The following is an 18,111-nucleotide window of genomic DNA, read 5'->3' on the forward strand; positions in this document are numbered from 1 at the left end:
AGGGGGGAACTTAATAGAATAGAATAGAATTCTTTATTAGCCAAGTGTGATTGGACACACAGGGAATTTGTCTTGGTGTAAATACTCTCAGTGTACATAAAGAAAAGGTACATTCGTTAAGAATCAAGAATCATAACATACAACACTTAATGATAGTCCTAGGGTACAATCAACAATCAAATCATACTAGGAAACAGTCAATATATATCGTAAGGATACAAGCAACAAAGTTACAGTCTTTTTTTTTTTCAAAAACAATTTTATTGATTTTCTACAAACAAACAAGACAAACAAAACATTAAAACATCAACTCTCTTATGTACGTACAGTGTGTCGGTTGGTTCATCGATTTTGTGCATTCATTTCGTAGTCTCAATTGCAGTTATATTACATAACAACTCATATTGTCAATCCAAATTTATATATCCTAATATCGCTATTAATAAATCATTTGACTATACTTTTAATCATTCATGCTTTATGAGAGAACAATACTTTAAACAGTTTATTCTATAACAAATCATATAATCATACCAAATCTATCCTAAAAAACACTTTATAGATATAATGTCAAATAACATAGGCAAAAGAAAAATAAAAGTATTCCTTGCTATCTAACTTTCTAAATATTCTATTATCGTATTTTGTCATCTAGCCACTGATAAAAAAGATCCCAAATTTCATAAAATTGTTTATCCTCTTGCTCTCTAATTTCAAATGTCAATCTACTCATCTCAGCACATTCCAATATTTTCTTAATAATTTCTTCCTGTGATGGTATTTTCTCATTCTTCCAGTTTTAGCAAATACAATCCTAGCCGCTGTTAACACATTTACAATCAGGTATTTCAAATCTTTACTATATGTATCCGGTAAGATTCCCAATAAAAAGAACTCCGGTTTCAACTTTACATGTTTTTTGTCATTTTTTCCAACCACATGCGAATTTTAGTCCAATATTTTTAAGCGTCCTCACAAGTCCACCACATATGGTAATATGAGCCAGGTATCTGATGACATTTCCAGCATTTTTCAGATTTGTTCTTGAACATTCTTGCTATTCTTGTCGGGGGAAAGTGCCACCTGTAAAACATCTTATACAAATTTTCCTTATATGCTGTTGACATTGTCATTTTATAATTTTGAGACCACAATTTTTGCCATTTCTCTAAATCAATCCCATATCCAAAATTCTTCCCCAAACAATCATAGTTTCTTTAACTTGTTCTTCTTCTAATTTAATGCCCAGTAAATAACCATATAATTTTTTAATCACCTTCTCATCAGTACCCATCAAAATCTTATCTAGATCAGTCTGTTTATCATAGAATCCCTCTGTTTTAGAATCTTCATCATACCTTGAATGTATTTGCGCATATGAAAACCAATTCATCTTTATACCTTGTTCCTCTAAACTTTGTATTGATTTAAGTTCACCCTTTTCATCCAATAGTTCCCCATATCTAACTGTTTGTTCCTTCTTATAAATTATAGGATAGGAAAATAGTCGATAACCAAACTGGAATTTTCAAATAACATTGTCTTTTTATCTTCTCCCAGTTTAACCACAAAGACTCCCGTATATAATGTCTTCTAAAATAGCCTTGTGTTTTAGTTCCCTTATACCATAAAAAAGCATGCCAACCCAACAGCAAGTCATGACCTTCTAATGTCAACAATCTAGTCTTTCTTAATGTTATCCATTCCTTAACCCACATCAAACTTGCAGCTTGATAGTACAATTCCCAATTAGGCAGACCAAAACCTCCTCTAATTCTAGCATCTTGCAAAAGCTTTAGCTTTATTCTCGCTTTCTTACCTTGCCATATATACTTCAACATAATTTTATTTAAATCATCAAAATAGTCTTTTCCGAGCCTAATTGGTATTGTTTGAAAGAGAAATAGGATTCTAGGTAAAATATTCATCTTAATTGTTGAAATTCTCCCTATTAATGACAATTGCAAGTTTTCCCATTTCTTCAAGTCTATAGCTATCTGTTGTTTAAGTTTAATATAATTATTCTCTTTTAATGCGCTACATCTTGCTGTCAAATGTATCCCCAGATACTTAACCTTATTCGTAACTTGGATTTTCAGCAGGTCTGCCAGTTCTTCTCTTTGTCTCAGTAGCATGTTCTTTGTCAAAATCTTTGTTTTGTCTTTATTTATTTTCAAACCAGCCACCTCACCATATATCTCTATCTTTTCCAATAACTTTGGAGCTGTTTCTAACGGATCTTCCAAAATAAAGACTAAGTCGTCAGCAAAAGCTTGCAGTTTAAATTCTTCCTTTTTAATTTTCATTCCTTTTATGCCTTTATCATCTCTAATATTTCTATTCAACACTTCCAAAGTCAATACAAATAGCAAAGGAGATAGGGGACATCCTTGTCTTGTGCCTTTTCTTATATTAATAAAATCTGTAAATTCTCCCTCCATCATTACCTTTGCTGTCTGTTTATTGTATATGGCTTCTATTGCTTGGACAAATTTTCTGGCAAAACCCATCTGTTCCAATAGTAATAACATAAATCTCCAGTTCACGTTGTCAAATGCCTTTTGAGCATCTAGAAATATCAAAGCCATTTGCTTTTCAGGATGTGCCTCATAATATTCCAAAGTATCCAAGATTACTCTCTTATTATCTCTAATTTGTCTCTTTGGCAGAAATCCATTTTGATCTGGGTGAATAAAATTATTTAAGTATTTTTTAAGTCTTTCTGCTAAAATTGAAGCAAAAATTTTATAGTCTGCATTTAATAGAGAAATAGGTCTATAGTTCTTAATTTGCAGTGGATCAGCCTCTTCTTTTGGAATAAGTGTAATATAAGCCTCTGACCATGTTTTAGGTATCATCTTCTTTGACATAGCTTCATTCATAACTTCAAGCAATGGAATGCTCAATGATTCTTGAAATGTTTTATAGAATTCTGCCGGAAGCCCATCTGGACCCGGTGCTTTCCTATTATTTTGTTTCTTAAGTGCTTCAGTTAATTCCATCATTGTTATGTTGCTTTCTAGCATTTCTTCAATCTCTTTAGGCATCTTCGTAGGTTAGCATTCTGTAAATACTGTTTAACTTTTTCTTCATCAATATTCTCTTGTTTATATAGTTGCCCATAAAAATCTCGAACAATTTCCTTTTTTTCCTTGTTACCATAACAAACTTGGCCTTGATCATCTATTAACTTCAATATTTTTCTTGATTCTTTCTCTTTTCTCAATTTATATGCTAGCCATCTACCTGGTTTGTTTGCGTCTTCAAAATAATTCTGTTTAGCATTTCTAATTTTCTGCGCCAATTCTTCTTTCTCTATTAATTCCATTTTATGTTTAGTTATATCCAACTTCAATTTAATTTCCTTTTTCTGTGGCATTTTCTGTAATTCTTTTTCAAGTCTTTTTATATTCATCTTCCAAGATCTTAGTGGCTTGCCTTTTCCTAATGTTCTTTCTTCTTATATAATCTATTATCAAACCTCTAACATATGCCTTCATTGTATCCCAAACATTCTGCAATGAAGTATCTTCTTTTTATTTTCCCTAAAGAAAAACCAATTCTTTCTCCATCCATTGTGTAAAATCTTTTTCCTTTAAAATAGTATTGTTTAACGTCCATCTCGATCTTTTTTTTGTCCTTCCATTTAATTGTCATTGGGCTATGATCTGCCCAAGTACTTGTTTCAATATTTGTTTCTTGAATATTAGATATTAATTCTGATGAGATCCAAATCATATCCAATCTGGACCATGATAAATGTCTATTTGAATAAAAAGTATATTGTTTAGCTTTAACATTTCTTTCTCTCCAAATATCTTTTAAGGTTAATTCATCTATCATTTTAAAAAAGATTTAGGGAGAGTCTTTCTATTTTGCTTTGTTGTTGTTGCTATATAATCCAGTTTATTGTCCACAATTCCATTAAAGTCTCCCATCATAATTATATTAACATAGTCCAGTCCAGTTATTTTCATGTATAATTTTTTATAAAATTCTTCTTGTTTATCATTCGGAGCATAAATTGCAATCAAGAGTATTTTTATATTATTGTCCATTATTTCCACCATTAATACTCTTCCGTCTTCATCCGTATAGATCAATTTTGCTGGGATGACCTCTTTAATGTATAGAACCACTCCTCTTTTCTTACATTGAGTCAAAGAAGTAAATATTTTCCCTAATTTTGGTTGTACTAACAATTGTTCATGTTGCTTTTTAATATGTACTTCTTGTAAACAAATTATATCAAATTTTAATTTCTCTAATTTATGAAAAGTTTTCCTTCTTTTAACAGCTGAATTAAGTCCATTTATATTCATTGTAATCAATTTTTTTTCTTCCATGATTATGCTTTATATTTAGGTCTAACAGCTCTCGTGGATCTCACTTCACGCTGTTCTTTACTATCCACCTGTCCACCTACTGCACCTTCCTCTTCTTCAATCTCCAATTGTTCCTCTTGAAACTCAATTAATGAGACCTCTTTCTCTGCCTCTGCTTCTCTCCTTCCAAAAAATTCTGCATAGAAAAGTTTTGCTTTCTCAATTGAATCAATTCTATGTCTCTGTTCTTGCCACGTAAACATTAATCCTTCTGGAATCAGCCATCTATAATTCACTTCTTTATCCAATAACATTTTGGTCAGGAATCGATATTCTCTTCTCATCTCTCTCACTCTTCTGGGTATTTGTTTTAAAACCACAATCTCTTTGCCTTTGTATTTCAATATCTTCTCTCTTACAACTTGTAGTATTTGTGTTTTGATGGATTTTTTGGTAAATCTAATATGAACTTCCCTTGGTAATTTATTTCTCATCGCATATCTTGTAAAGACTCGGTATACCTCATCTATTCCATCCATCATCTTTTCCTCTGTAATTTCCAACGCATCCGCCAAAATTTCTATCATTATCGCAGCCAAGTTTTCTCCTTTTTCTTCTTCTATATTTTGAAATCTGAGATAGAATTCTGACCTCTCCATCTCCCACCTCAACATCCCACTTTTATCTTGTTCAACCACTGTTAATCTGCTATCAATATTTCCAATCTTCTCCTCTCTTTGTTCACCTTCTTCCTCAATTTTTTTGGAATCTCTCATCATACTTCGTCATCATTTGTTGAATATTTTCAATTTTTTCATCAGTCTTCCCTGTTCTTTGTTCAATATTCTCTATTCTTTGTTCAATGGCGTCTGATTTTATCTTGAGATCTTGGATTTCTTGCATAATCATCTGTAAAGTCACTTTTTCTTGTTCTTTATCTTGCTTCAACATTGTCTGAATCAAGCGTTGTCCAGCTGGTGGGGAGGCAGAGGTAGAAGTAGAAACACCAGAAGATATGGGTTTTCTGCTCATTTTGATGTTTCAAGACCTTCAAATTCTTTTTAGCTTTTAATCCAACTGGTAGAATAGCCAATTATAATCCAAAATGGAAAAATCCAATAATAAAAAGCCCAATAACAAAAAAAAAGGAGAAAAAGAAGAAGAAAATCTTCATGTTCTTCTAGACCCTAATCCAATTATGAAGTAGTCTAAAGTAAAAAATGAAAAATAGAAGGAAGAAGAAAAAAAACCAACCCCCCCAAAAAAATAATCTTCAATCCAATTGGGAAGTCTCAATAATAAAAAAGAAAAGGCAGAGTGGTCCAAAAATATAAATGAAAAAAGCAGAAAGAATCCCAGTAAAAAAAGGAGAAGAAAAGAAAAATAAAGAAAAAAATTCTGAGGATTTCCCTTTAAAATAAAAAGCAAAAATAAGAATATTACTAAAATTAAAGTTTACAGAGAGGCTGGTGAGTAAGGGTACACGACTGAAAAAAGATAACGAAAACAACAACACACTGCACTCTATTTATTTGTCCAAGGCTCTTATTATGACTCTCTTCTCGACAAGCTTCAAGGCCAAGCCTCAGGTGTTGAAATGTTGATAAGAGTCCAGGAGAACACCTGTAATAATATTTTGCTACGCTCTCCCTCTATCTTATCAAATTGAAATGTCCTTGAGAAGTAGTCTTTTCAGAGTTCTTTTCCAATTCAAATGAAATATTTTCAACCCTCTAGTTGGCAGTGTTACAGAGTTTCTTAATCCACTTCCCCCCCCACCAGCCAAAAAGACATTTTTTTTTAAATTAAGCAAAAAGAAAAAGTATTAACATTATATATATATATATATATATATATATATATATATATATATATATATATATATATATATATATATATATATATATATATATATATATATATATATATATATATAAAGAAGAAAAAAAACAATAGCCAAAGGGAGCCTCTATCTTAAAAAAATCAAAAAGGAGCAAATATATATAAGAGAAAATTCAGTCCGGTTAACTATAAAGTCGCGCTGAAATTCCAAAAAAAAAAGTAAGAAATAGAAAAAAATTCAAGCCTCAATTTGACATCCCTTTAAAAACGCCGCTCATACAGTTTTTGTCAAAAAAAAAATCTCACAGATTTCTTCTTATATCCAGAGTGTCCTTTCAAAACTCAGCTAATTAGCAAAAAAAAAAAAAAAGTTTCTCACCCAGCCGACACACTTTCACTCTCAGCTCTTCCTTACCGGAGCTGTCCCGACTTCAGCAGCTATGGAGGCTGCCTCTCCGCCGCCAGCAATAGGGCTTCTTCCAGATCGAACCAGGGACTTTGCGATGTCCCTGGGATCCAGGATATGTGCCCTACACAGTCACCATCTCTATGGGACGGTTTAGGTCCGTTAGAACCGACCGGGGGCGAAAATATCAGCTGTGATCTCGGAGCCCCGAGATTACAGCTGTATCGCCGAAACTAAGCTCCGCCTTCTCCCAATGATAGTCATAGGGTACAATAAGCAATCAAATCATACTAGGAAACAGTCAATATAAATCATAAGGATACAAGCAACAAAGTTACAGTCTTACAATCACAAGTGGGAGGGGATGGGTGATAAGGAGTGTGAGAAGATTAACAGTAATAGTAGTGCAAACTTTGTAAATAGTTGAACAGTGTTGAGGGAATTATTTGTTTAGCAGAGTGATGGCTTTCAGGGAAAAACTGTTCTTGTGTCTAGTTGTTCTGGTGTGCAGTGCTCTATAGCGTCGTTTTGAGGGAAGGAGTTGAAACAGTTTATATGTCCGGGATGTGAGGGGTCTGTAAATATTTTCTTTTTAACTCGTGCAGTATAAAGGTCCTCGACTGAAGGCAGGTGGGTAGCAATTGTTTTTTTCTGCAGTCCTAATTAACCTGTGAAGTCTGTATCTGTCCTGTTGGGTTGCAGAACCAAACCAGACAGTTATAGAGGTGCAGATGACAGACTCAATCATTCCTCTGTAGAATTGGATCAGCAGCTCCTTGGGCAGTTTGAGCTTTCTGAGTTGGCGCAGAAAGAACATTCTTTGTGGTGCCTTTTTGATGACGTTTTTGATGTTAGGTGTCCATTTTGGGTCATGTGATATAGTAGAACCTAGAAATTTGAAGGTCTCTACTTGATACTGTGTTGTCTAGTATTGTAAGAGGTGGTAGTATGGGAGGGTTTCTTCTAAAGTTTACCACCATTTCTACGGTTTTGAGTGTGTTCAATTCCAGATTGTTCCGGTTACACCACGAGGCAAGTTATAACCTCCTGTCTGTATGCAGATTCATCGTTCTCTTGAATGGGACCAATCACTGTTGTGTCATCAGCAAACTTCAGTACTTTACAGATGGATCATTTGAGATGCCGTCATTGGTATATAGGGAGAAGAGAAGTGGAGACAGCACACAGCCTTGGGGGCCCCCTGTGCTGATTGTACAGGTATCGGATGTGATTTTTGCAATTTCCCAAAACTGGGAAAAATTCTGGGAAATATTTTATCGTTTGTGTGTACTTTTGTTTTTGATTGCAATACTTTTTCAGATCTCTGTAAGGAAAAGCTGCCCAAAATCCAAAAAATTTGCTATATCCACAGAAAGGAGATTTTGTTCAGACACGTTTTTTTCAAAGGAAGAATTAAGAAATTAAGAGCTCCCTGAATTTTGGACACTCAGCAGAAGGTGGAATGTGTGGTCCCCCCCCCCCACACACACAAGAGGGAACTGCCATTTTCTGGGGGTTCAGAGGGGAGGAAGGAGAAGCTGCTTCTACCAGGTGGATGTCGAGAACCACAAAGAATCCAGTTGATCAAGATTGGGAGAGGGGGGAGAAGGTGAGGGAAATGGACAAACCTTGGTGTCAGCTGAGGAAGATGGGATTTGTGGTCCTGGGACAGGCGTTTGAAAGAAGATGCAGTCCACAGAAGAGAAAATCTGGAGGTTGGGTTAAACTCTGGGGTTGTTGGGGCCCTCAGTGCTTGGTTCGCTTGGAGACGTTTCACTACCCAGCTAGATAACATCCTCAGTGCAAAGGAAAAAGGGGATTGGCTGCCTGTTTAGATGCCCTGCCAGAGATTGTGTGGTTCCCTCCTGGATGGTTCCTTGATTGGAGGATTGTTTTCTGCCTGTTTGTTTGTCTGGTGCTGATCCCTGTTTATCTATTGGCTGTTGGAGGGAAAGTGTCTCTTTTTCATCGCCTTCCTAGTTTTTTTTGTAATTGTATAAACTTGATTTATCTCTCTGCATCTATTAAAAACCAGAGATTGATCTTTTAGGATTACTGGATAAGGAACTTGAAAGAAAAAATTGGAAATTTATTACTGTACAAGCTGAATGCAGCCAGAATTCTTCATATATAAAACTGGAAATATACCTCCAATATACCTTTGCGGTGGGTCACAAACCCCTCAGCGCCGGGGGTGCAACCGGCCCTCCGGCAGCCCCTTTGCCAGGAAGGGAGCCAAAGGCAGAAGATTCGGGGGGGGGGGCTGGGAGGGCAGTGACCCCAATCCCAAAACACCCGGAGCAGCCCTTGAACCCCCCGGGCATGGACAAAATCCCCCTGGGTCAATTGCGGAAGGCAGCTCTGCTTGGAGCGGCTTCAATCCCGCGAGGAGAGCTTTCAGCCACCCGACACGCGCATCCGCCTCTCCCGGGTCCTCGGAAGGGCTCGACGGGCGGACAAAGAGGCCGAATCCCGGCTGAACAGCTGAACATCGCCCGGCGCCTCCGAGAAGCGTCTCCGCCAAAGGACCCGCGGTGGCTCCTCTGCCTGGAGACGGATGACGCCCCCAAAGCTCCATTTTTCCATTGGATGGGCCGGATATTCGACTTTCTGGAAGTCAGAAATAGAATTCCGCGGCGCTGCCCCTCCCCCCACTTGCTTTCCTCCTCCCCCCTCTCCCCCCTCGCTCCCCCACCCTCCTCCCTCGCTCTTTCTCATCCCCCCTTACTTTCCCCTTCCCTCCCCCTCGCTCTCTTCGCTCCCCTTCACTCCCCTCCCACCCTCCTCCTGCCCCTCCCTCTTCCCCCTCGCTCCCTCCCCCAGTTTTCCCTCCTGCTCTGGGCGGGCAGCCTTTCCTCCCTCCTGAGCCAAGACTGGGGGCCGGGCTTCCTCCTGCACCTGAGACCGGCAGGAAAGGGGGGATCGCTCCGGGGGGGGGAGGATAAAGAGGGCTTGGAGACCCTAATTACCTCCCTTGCGCCCTGAGCCTCAGGAAGGTGGGAAAGGCTAAAAGGCTTCTATATTTAGAGGAGGGAGCAAGGACCAGGGAAGGTGAGACCCCCTTGTTGCCCCACTTTAGGATTTCCGCTCTACTCTAACCTTGTCCCCTCCCTCTGGAGAAGGGGAATTGGGTTCCCTCGAGGTCTTCCAAACGGCAGGAACTGAGGAAGGGGGAGGGGGAGCATTTCAGGGAGAGAACCAGGCAAGGCTGAGAGAGGAAAAAGAGGGAAGGGAATCTTTTGGGGGAGGTGAGTTCGACGAGGGCCCAAGCTTCGCCCGCCTTGTCCAGGAGCAGTTTCACCCTCTGCAGCAGCTCCGATGCTTCCAGGTGGTCTCCCATCCTCAGGCTAAGCAGGCTGGTCCCTCTCAGCCAGGGGAGGCCATGGGAGGCTGGGCAGCTGCCGGCTGTTGAGGGCGGATGATGAAAGATCAGCTGATGGTTGGTGATGCCAGATCAGGCCAGGGCTCAGAGCCCCAACCCTCCCCCAGCTGCAGCAGGCAGGCATCCCACAGGGCGGCTATACTGGGATGGCCTGGATCCCCCTCCCCCCTTAGACCCCCCTCACTTTCCCCCTGTCCCACAATTGTGTCTTTGGACACACCCAGTCACACAACATGGGCCCAGATCCATCGCCTCTCCTAGTCAAAGCAGAACTTATAGGCTCTTCTCATGTTTCCCCTCCCCCGCAAGATTGTAATTTCCTCTGTGTTCTTCCTGACACCCCCACATACACACACACACACACACACACACACACACAAACACAGAGCAGCGCTTCTTCCTCCAACCCCCATCAGCTGCAGAGGCGCTTGGGTTCCGCTTCCCCAGCCTGAAGCTTTGGGCTCCTCCGAAGCACAACTGAGGAACTGGCGAGGATCCAGCAGGCAACAAGCCTGGATTCCTCACCAGGGCAGCTCAGGGATTGTCCTCTTCCACCCCATGGCTGAGTCTCCAGGTGGGGCAGCCACAAGGTCCTCTGGCCCACCGGAAGGTTCCAGGGACTTTTTCATTCCTCCCCACATGAAAGAGGGAAAAGGGATAAGAAGAATCTGTGGACGTCATTATTTCTGGAAGCCCCTCAGTCGCCTCTTTGAAAGCTGCTCCTGGGAAACAGCCAACCCCCCTTGCTTGATTCTCTAAAAATTCGCTGGTTCAGTCCCCTGAGCAATGAAGCATCTATCACCAACAATGCCTTTTCTTTGTTAAGGAAACCTGAAATTATGTTTCTGTCATTGATACATTTGGTGTTGTCCCTTCTCCAAGTTCTTGCACGCTGTCTTCCAAGGGGAGATTTTTGCCGACAGGAGCTCAAATCTTCCCCGTGTTTGAGAGACTTTCTCCAACTAGACAAAGATTCTTCCTGTGGTGGCCCCAAGACCCCAGATGAGGAATTGGGAGGGGGAAATTCTGCCCTTAGAGATCTAGCTGGAGTCCTGCAGAGCTAGTCTGGATGACCTCTGGAGGGGGCGAGGCTCAATTGGAGGGCTACCTAAGGGCATCTAGAGATGTTGGGGAGAAGGGAGGGGTCTTCCACTCAGGGCTGCCCGATTGAACCCCCTCCCTCTTTCCCGCAGAGCTGGTCTTCCCCTCCGTGGCAAATGTCTTCTACACCAGGAAAGGCTTCAGGTGGATTTATTGGAGATCATCTAGTCCAACCCCTGCTTGGGCCTACACCATTTAGGTCTATTGACCAGAGACCATTTTTGAATCTGAACCCCAAAAGAGGGAGGAAGGGAGGTGTTGGGTGCCAAAATGAGGGCAGGATCTTCCTCCAGTTATGAAGGAGAAAAATGGTTGAAATGGCGGGTCAATGTAGGGGGTCTCAGGTGCCCCCAATGGCTCCCACAAACGTTCAGGGAAGACCCTGCCTGCTGGCATTCTGCTCTTCCAAAGGGGGCTTGAGGGGAAGCAGAGCAAGGAGGCCTCTGAGCAGGAGGGGGGTCCTTCCTCCCTCCCGGATCTGCCCACCATCCTCCCGAACCAGTTCTGTCTTCGGACCCCCAAAGGAGCTGGGATCCAGAGGCAGCAGAGGGAGGAGCCTCCTGTGGGGGCGGCAAAGAGGAAGGAAGGAGTCCAGGGTTTACTGCTTCTAAAGTTTATTCTTTCATAGCAAAGTGAAGGGAAGGGAAGTGATTCATAAGAAGAATAATGTAGATGAAGCTGCTGTGGGTTCAAAGCCAGGAGAGATGAAGGGGCTAGAGGGACAGGTCGGCCCAGCATCCCAGGGGACAGTCTAGATGGTCTCCACCCCTCCCTCGCAAGAAAGGGAGGCCCCCAAAGGAAGCTACCATCCTCCTCCTCCCCCCAACCTGCCACCTTCAGCCTCCATTTCTCAGAGGTTGCAAACAGGACAAAGAATCATCAGCTACTAAAGAAAAAAATATCCTTTGCATCAGAGAGCAGGATTAATCCATGAGGGCTGCAGAAAAAGAGACAGGGAAGAAAATTAGAATAGAAAGAGACATTTTTTGTGTAAATAACATTTTTTTTCTTCCCTTTCAACCCGTCAACCCCAAGGCAGGCCCACACTGCAGGGGGTGATTGACAGGCAGGGACAAATAGCGGGAGAATCTGCCCATTTCAGGGAGGAAAAGGCTGGGAAGGACCAGGGATTCCTCCCCATTTCATCTCCAGGGGATTCTGGGATTCTCCCTATTTGTCTTAATTAGAGGGTTAATCAAGAGGAGAGACCCCCCTCCCTCCCCCCTGCAGACATTTCATATGAGCAAAGGACATGGGGCCAGGATGGGGGTTGAAGAAAAGGGAGGAGCCTGGGGGTCACTTGGCCAGAAATTGTGTGAATTCCCACAAGGAGAAGCGGGGTCAGGAAGAACAGCCTGTCAAGGTTCTGACTAGTGAACCCAAATGAGTCTCCATGGAGAGCCAAGAAGGATCATCTGCGACTGGGGGGAGGGGAGGAAGGGGTCCAGTTCACAGTGGAGTTTTGGAGGGAGTTCATGAAGGTGATAGGATCATCATTCTCAAGGGCTTAGCTCCACCCTCCATCCGAGTACGGACGGAGCTGCAGAACGAGCTAACGCTATTATAGAACAATACCTGAGATGCTGTGTTAATTATCAGCAATCTAGCTGGGAAGATCTCTTGCCATTTGCTGAAGTGGCCCAAAATACCACAGTGCATATTAACATGGGACTCACCCTTTTTAAGATAGCCACAGGGGTGGAATTTGTCCCCATGCCTGAATCCCCCCAGGAACCCCCCCTCCACAGTAAGCCTAAAAGGATGGGTGGGTTGCTTACAAACTATTGGGGGAGGGGAAATGTAAACCTGGGATCCTCCTTCCCTTCCCTTTTGCAATTTCCCAAAACTTGGAAAAATTCTGCGCAAGATTTTAGCGTTTCTGTGTACTTTTCTTTTTGATTGCAATATTTTTTCTGATCTCTGTAAGGAAAAGCTGCCCAAAATTCAAAAATTTGCTATATCCACAGAAAGGAGATATTTAAAAAAAATATTTAAAAAACACCTATAACTTGTAGGAGGGGCTGAGATGAGGGAGGAAGAGGAGAAACTCACCTGCAGGAGGTTGGATGGGAGTGGCTGGAAGGAGAAAAAGAGCCAATCAGGACCCTTCATGGGCTGGAGGACTCAGGGGTCCCCTCCCCACTAATAGCCCATAATAGGTTGGACAATCTTCCTTATAGCCCCTTGAGGAACAGAAGTTCCCAAAACTATTCCTCAAGGAGACCCTCTTGGCCACCTGCTGAGCTTGATGAGAGTCCTCCCTAGATGGTCCCCTCCCACAACCTCTCCTCCAGCCCCCCAGACTCACCTTTCTTGCTCTTCAGGTAGGAGAAGAGCCCCACAGCCAGGAAGGCCGCTCCAATCACGGCCCCCATGATCCCTGTCCAGAGTTTGCTCCTGGCAGAGCTGGAGGAACGGGGCTCTGGGGAAGGAGAAGGAGCCTAACCTGAGCAGGAGGATCAGGCCCACCGTCCCCCAGGAGGGTCCATTCCGGCTCCCCCCACAGTGAGGGTCGCTCCCCCTTCTCAGGGCAGGAGGGTAGGGAGGGGAGGGGCTTACCCCACTGGACGGTGATGGGGGCCTCCAGGCTGACATGCCCCACCTGGCAAGTGTAGACGTCCCCCCGCTGGGGCTGGGTCTCCAGCATCACCTGGAGCTGGTAGGTCCAGTCTCCGTTCTGGAGCTCCTCCCCAAAGGCCACGCCCTCCTCTTCCAGCTTCCCGTTCTTCAGCCACTGGATCTCGATCTCCAGGGGGTAAAAGCCTGGCGGTGCAGAGGAGGATGGTGTTGGGGGAAGCGGGATCCATCTTGGTGGGGGAGATGGTGACAGTGGGCTTGGCTGGAGGGAAGGAAGAAAAGGAGGTGCATGAGAGGCACAGGAGGGCCCAGAACAGGAGACCAAGTTGGTTAGTTCAGGCCAGGATCCCTTTTCACTCCTGAAAATATTCTGTGCTTTGAATCATCTTCCAAAGTAAATTGCAGCAAGAAATTAAAAGGGATCCTGAAAGAGGGAAAAAAGTGAAATCCTTCCTGATTGGGATCAGCTGCAGTCTCCAAAAAGGAAAAATTCCCCAAATAGGCAAATCCGACAGGGATAAACGCGAGAAACGCCCAGAGGTGAAAGGAACCTTCTGCCAGATGTGGTGGAGATGGAAAGAAATAACGCAGAAGATGGGGAGGACAAACACAGCAGGATTCAGAGGATTGTTGGGGTCTCATGGAAAATGGAACCACACTTTTAATCAGGTATAATACGACGTTTGTTTGTTTGTTTGTTTGTTTGTTTAGTACATTTAGTTATTTATTAAATTAATTTGCCAAAGTGGCCAACTAACCCAAAGATTTACAGACCCTCTCCTAGCCGTGACTGCCACCTGCTCTTCGGGAGTCCTGGAGAATCTCCAGAACTGGGAACTGAATATACAGAATATGGAGGAAAAATCAGAAATGGTGAAAGAAGAAGAAGAAGAAGAAGAAGAAAGAAGAAGAAGAAGAAGAAGAAGAAGAAGAAGAAGAAGAAGAAGAAGAAGAAGAAGAAGAAGAAGAAGAAGAAGAAGAAGAAGAAGAAGAAGAAGAAGAAGAAGAAGAAGAAGAAGAAGAAGAAGAAGAAGAAGAAGAAGAAGAAGAAGAAGAAGAAGAAGAAGAGAAGAAGAAGAAGAAGAGACAAAGACGGGGAAGAGTTAGAAGAAAGAGAAAGCAGTGAAATGGATCAAAAGGAACAACAAATAACACAAGAAGAAAAAAGAAGCTGAATATGAGATATTAATGATGGATATAATAAATAAGAGGGGGGATATTGAGACTGGAATGCTGATAAATGAAATGGTTACGGAGATACACAGTGGAGATCTAAGAGGGAGGGGGGAAACTTTGAGAAATGGGAGAGAAAATATCAGAAAATGATGGTAAATGGAGGAAGGATTAAGGGAAAAAGCCAAAGGATGATAGAAAATGATAAACAAGCAAAGAAACAATGAATTAATATAAAAGAAAGATTTAGAGACAACAGTTAGAAGTGGAAAAAAGACCTGGTATTTACATTAGAGGATCAATTGGAGTCAGCACCTAAACTGATAGAAAAGACAGAAGAGTATGAGAAAGTAGCAGGTTTGAAAATAAATAAAGATAAAACAAAGATTTTAGCAAAGAACATGTTAGTAAGACGAAAGAAAGAATTGGAAGTTTTGGGGATCCAGGTCACAAACAAGGTTAAGTATTTAGGGATACATATAACACCAAGATGTAGCACACTTAAGGAGGACAATTATCTCAAACTTAAACAACAGATTGCGACAGACTTGATAAAATGGGAAAATTTACAATCACTGATTGGGAGAATATCTACAATTAAGATGAATGTATTGCCCAGAATCTTATACTTATTCCAGACAATTCCAATCAGAATAGGGAAAGAATTTTTTGAAGATTTAAACAAAATAGTGTTAAAATACAGTAAAGAATAAAACTTAAATTGCTACAAGATGCAAGAATAAGAGGAGGATTTGCTTTGCCCAATTGGGAATTATACTACCAAGCGACGAATCTGATGTGGGAAAAGGAGTGGATAACACTAAGGAATACTAGACTTTTGAATTTAGAAGGACATGACTTGCCGCTAGGGTGGCATGCCTTCCTCTGGTATAAGGGAACTAAAACACAGGGGTATTTTAGAAGAGATTATATTCTAGAAGCATTGTTTCTAAACTGGGAGAAGATAAAAAAGCAATATTATTTAAAAATTCCACTATAGTTATCTACTATTGAAGCTTTTTCCTATCCAATAATATATAAAAAGGAACAAACAGATATGGTGAGATATTGAATGAAAAGGGTGAACTTAAATCTATGCAAGCATTGGAAGAACAAGGTGTAAAAATGAATTGGTTTTCATATTTGCAAATACAATCTAGATTTGATAAAGATGTTAAAACAGAAGGTATCTATGATAACTTGACTGATTTAGATAAAATTTTGACAGGTACTGATGAAAAAGTAATCAAAAAACTTTATGGACATTTGCTAGAGTTTAAATTAGAGGAAGAACAAGTAAAAGAAACAATGATTGCGTGGGGGGGGGAAATTCGGATATGGGATTGACTTAGATAAATGGCAAAAATTGTGGTCTCAAAATTATAAAATGACAATGTCAACTGCATATAAAGAAAATTTATATAAGATGTTTTACAGGTGGCACTTACCCCCCGGCGAGAATTGCAAGGATGTTCAAGAATAAATCGGATAAATGTTGGTAATGTCATCAGATACCTGGTTCATATTACCACATGTGGTGGACATGCTCAGATGCAAAAAGATATTGAACTACAATCCACACATGGTTGGAAAAATGACAAAACAGCACATAGACTTTAAACCTGAGATATTTTTATTGGGAATTATACCGGAAATATATTGTAAAGAATTGAAATATTTGATTGTCAATGTTTTAACAGCGGCTAGAATTGTATTTGCTAAGAATTGGAAAAATGAAAAATACCTATGCAGGAGGAAATTATTAAGAAAATCATGGACTGTGCGGAAATGAGTAAATTGACATTTGAAATTAGAGAACAAGAGGATAAACAATTTTATATGATGTGGGATTTATTTTAACAATGGTTAGATAAAAAGACATGGTAAAGAAATAGATTAGTAAGCCTTACAATAAAAGTCAAAAGATTGATATAGAATACAATATAAAATATATAACCATTGGATGAATGCATAGGAATAAATCATAATGAAAATTAGAATATCTCGTATAAAATGATGGAAAAATAGTCAAATGAATGTTTAATAATTGATATTATATAACCACAAGCTAGATCGATAAGGTGAGAATTTATGTAACTTGTGAGTAATGGTAAAAACAGGATAGCACAAAAGATTGTAACCAACTGACACACTGTACGTATATATTTGAAAGAGGGTTTTATGTTTTTATGTTTTGTTCGTATGTTTGTTGTAAAAATAAAAACTTTGTTTAAAAAAAAAGGAACAAAATAGAAAAAAATTAAAAAAAGAAGTGGAAAAGAGGGAGACTCCAGATGATGAGGTATATTTGTAGTAAAACATATATAATCGATTTTGAGAGATGGGATTAAGAATTAGAATAAAAAGGAATTATTTAAATGTAATAGATATGAAAATAAGAATTTATAATAGATTAATTAAGATAGACAAATGCTTATGTAAAATCTAAATGATTAGGGGATAAAATATGAAAAGAAATGTTTTATGGAGCCTGACAGAGAATAGATATAACCATGTAGTAGTATAATATTTTTAATGAATTATATATGTGCTGTCCAGCCAGTGTAGGGGAATTGGATAGCTAGGTAGCAATTGTGAGCTGTCCCCTTAAGGGAATGCATCATGGTAAATGTAGTTAAAGGTATCCTGGGAAATGTAGTCGATATCACGTGACCACATCTGTAATCCTGATTGGTCACTAAATTGACCCTTGATGGGTTGGAGTTTTCCTCACTTTTGCCTGAACTCCCTAACTCATGGCAATTGCTTTCTATCGCTAGGAGATGGGTTAGGAGATAACCAGCTTTTATTACAAGGCAGATATGCAAAGGATTGGTCATTAAAGAAGAACTTCTCACAAATGTGATTTATGAGGATACCTGATGAACCAATAAACGTACTTTGTGATGGACGTCTTGTTGGGTTTATCTATCTGCATCTGCACAGCTTAAAAAATCCACTACTGTGCAGAAGACAGAAAAATATATTTTATTATATACATACATACATACATACATACATACATATATATATATATATATATATATATATAATATATATATATATATATATATATATATATATATATATATATGTAATGAGGTCATAATGTTACAAGTTTGGTATTATTGGCTAAAAGAAAAGTTATTTGAGTAAAAATGAGATGTTAGAGGGAAGGGAATATATAGAAAATAAAATATATGCAACAGTGGCAAGTGTAATAATGGGGGGACATAATAGGAGATAATATAAATTAAGATGAAATTTTGAATGCTTAATGAATGGTATGAAACTGTCAACATGCT

The 18,111-nt window shown here is 40.1% G+C and overlaps 1 protein-coding gene and 1 pseudogene across 3 annotated transcripts in view; one reads left to right on the forward strand and one right to left on the reverse strand.

Moving 5' to 3' along the window:
• Positions 1-18,111, forward strand: part of LOC113432426 (rano class II histocompatibility antigen, A beta chain-like) — a 404,516-nt gene that overhangs the window by 186,567 nt on the left and 199,838 nt on the right. The gene's annotated exons all lie outside the window — the stretch shown is intronic.
• The window catches only part of LOC113429381 (H-2 class II histocompatibility antigen, A beta chain-like), a 34,492-nt pseudogene continuing 28,034 nt past the window's right edge, over positions 11,654-18,111 (reverse strand). Inside the window, exons 7-10 of the transcript XR_015748297.1 lie at positions 13,616-13,895; positions 13,365-13,478; positions 13,109-13,132; positions 11,654-11,993 (exon numbers count right to left, since the gene is read on the reverse strand). The product of XR_015748297.1 is annotated as an H-2 class II histocompatibility antigen, A beta chain-like (transcript). The remainder of the gene's footprint in view (positions 11,994-13,108; positions 13,133-13,364; positions 13,479-13,615; positions 13,896-18,111) is intronic.

The sequence above is a fragment of the Notechis scutatus genome, chromosome 2 (assembly GCF_049901735.1).
Source record: "Notechis scutatus isolate UNSWTSFEM ecotype Mainland chromosome 2, rNotScu1.2, whole genome shotgun sequence".
Taxonomy (NCBI): Eukaryota; Metazoa; Chordata; class Lepidosauria; order Squamata; family Elapidae; genus Notechis; species Notechis scutatus.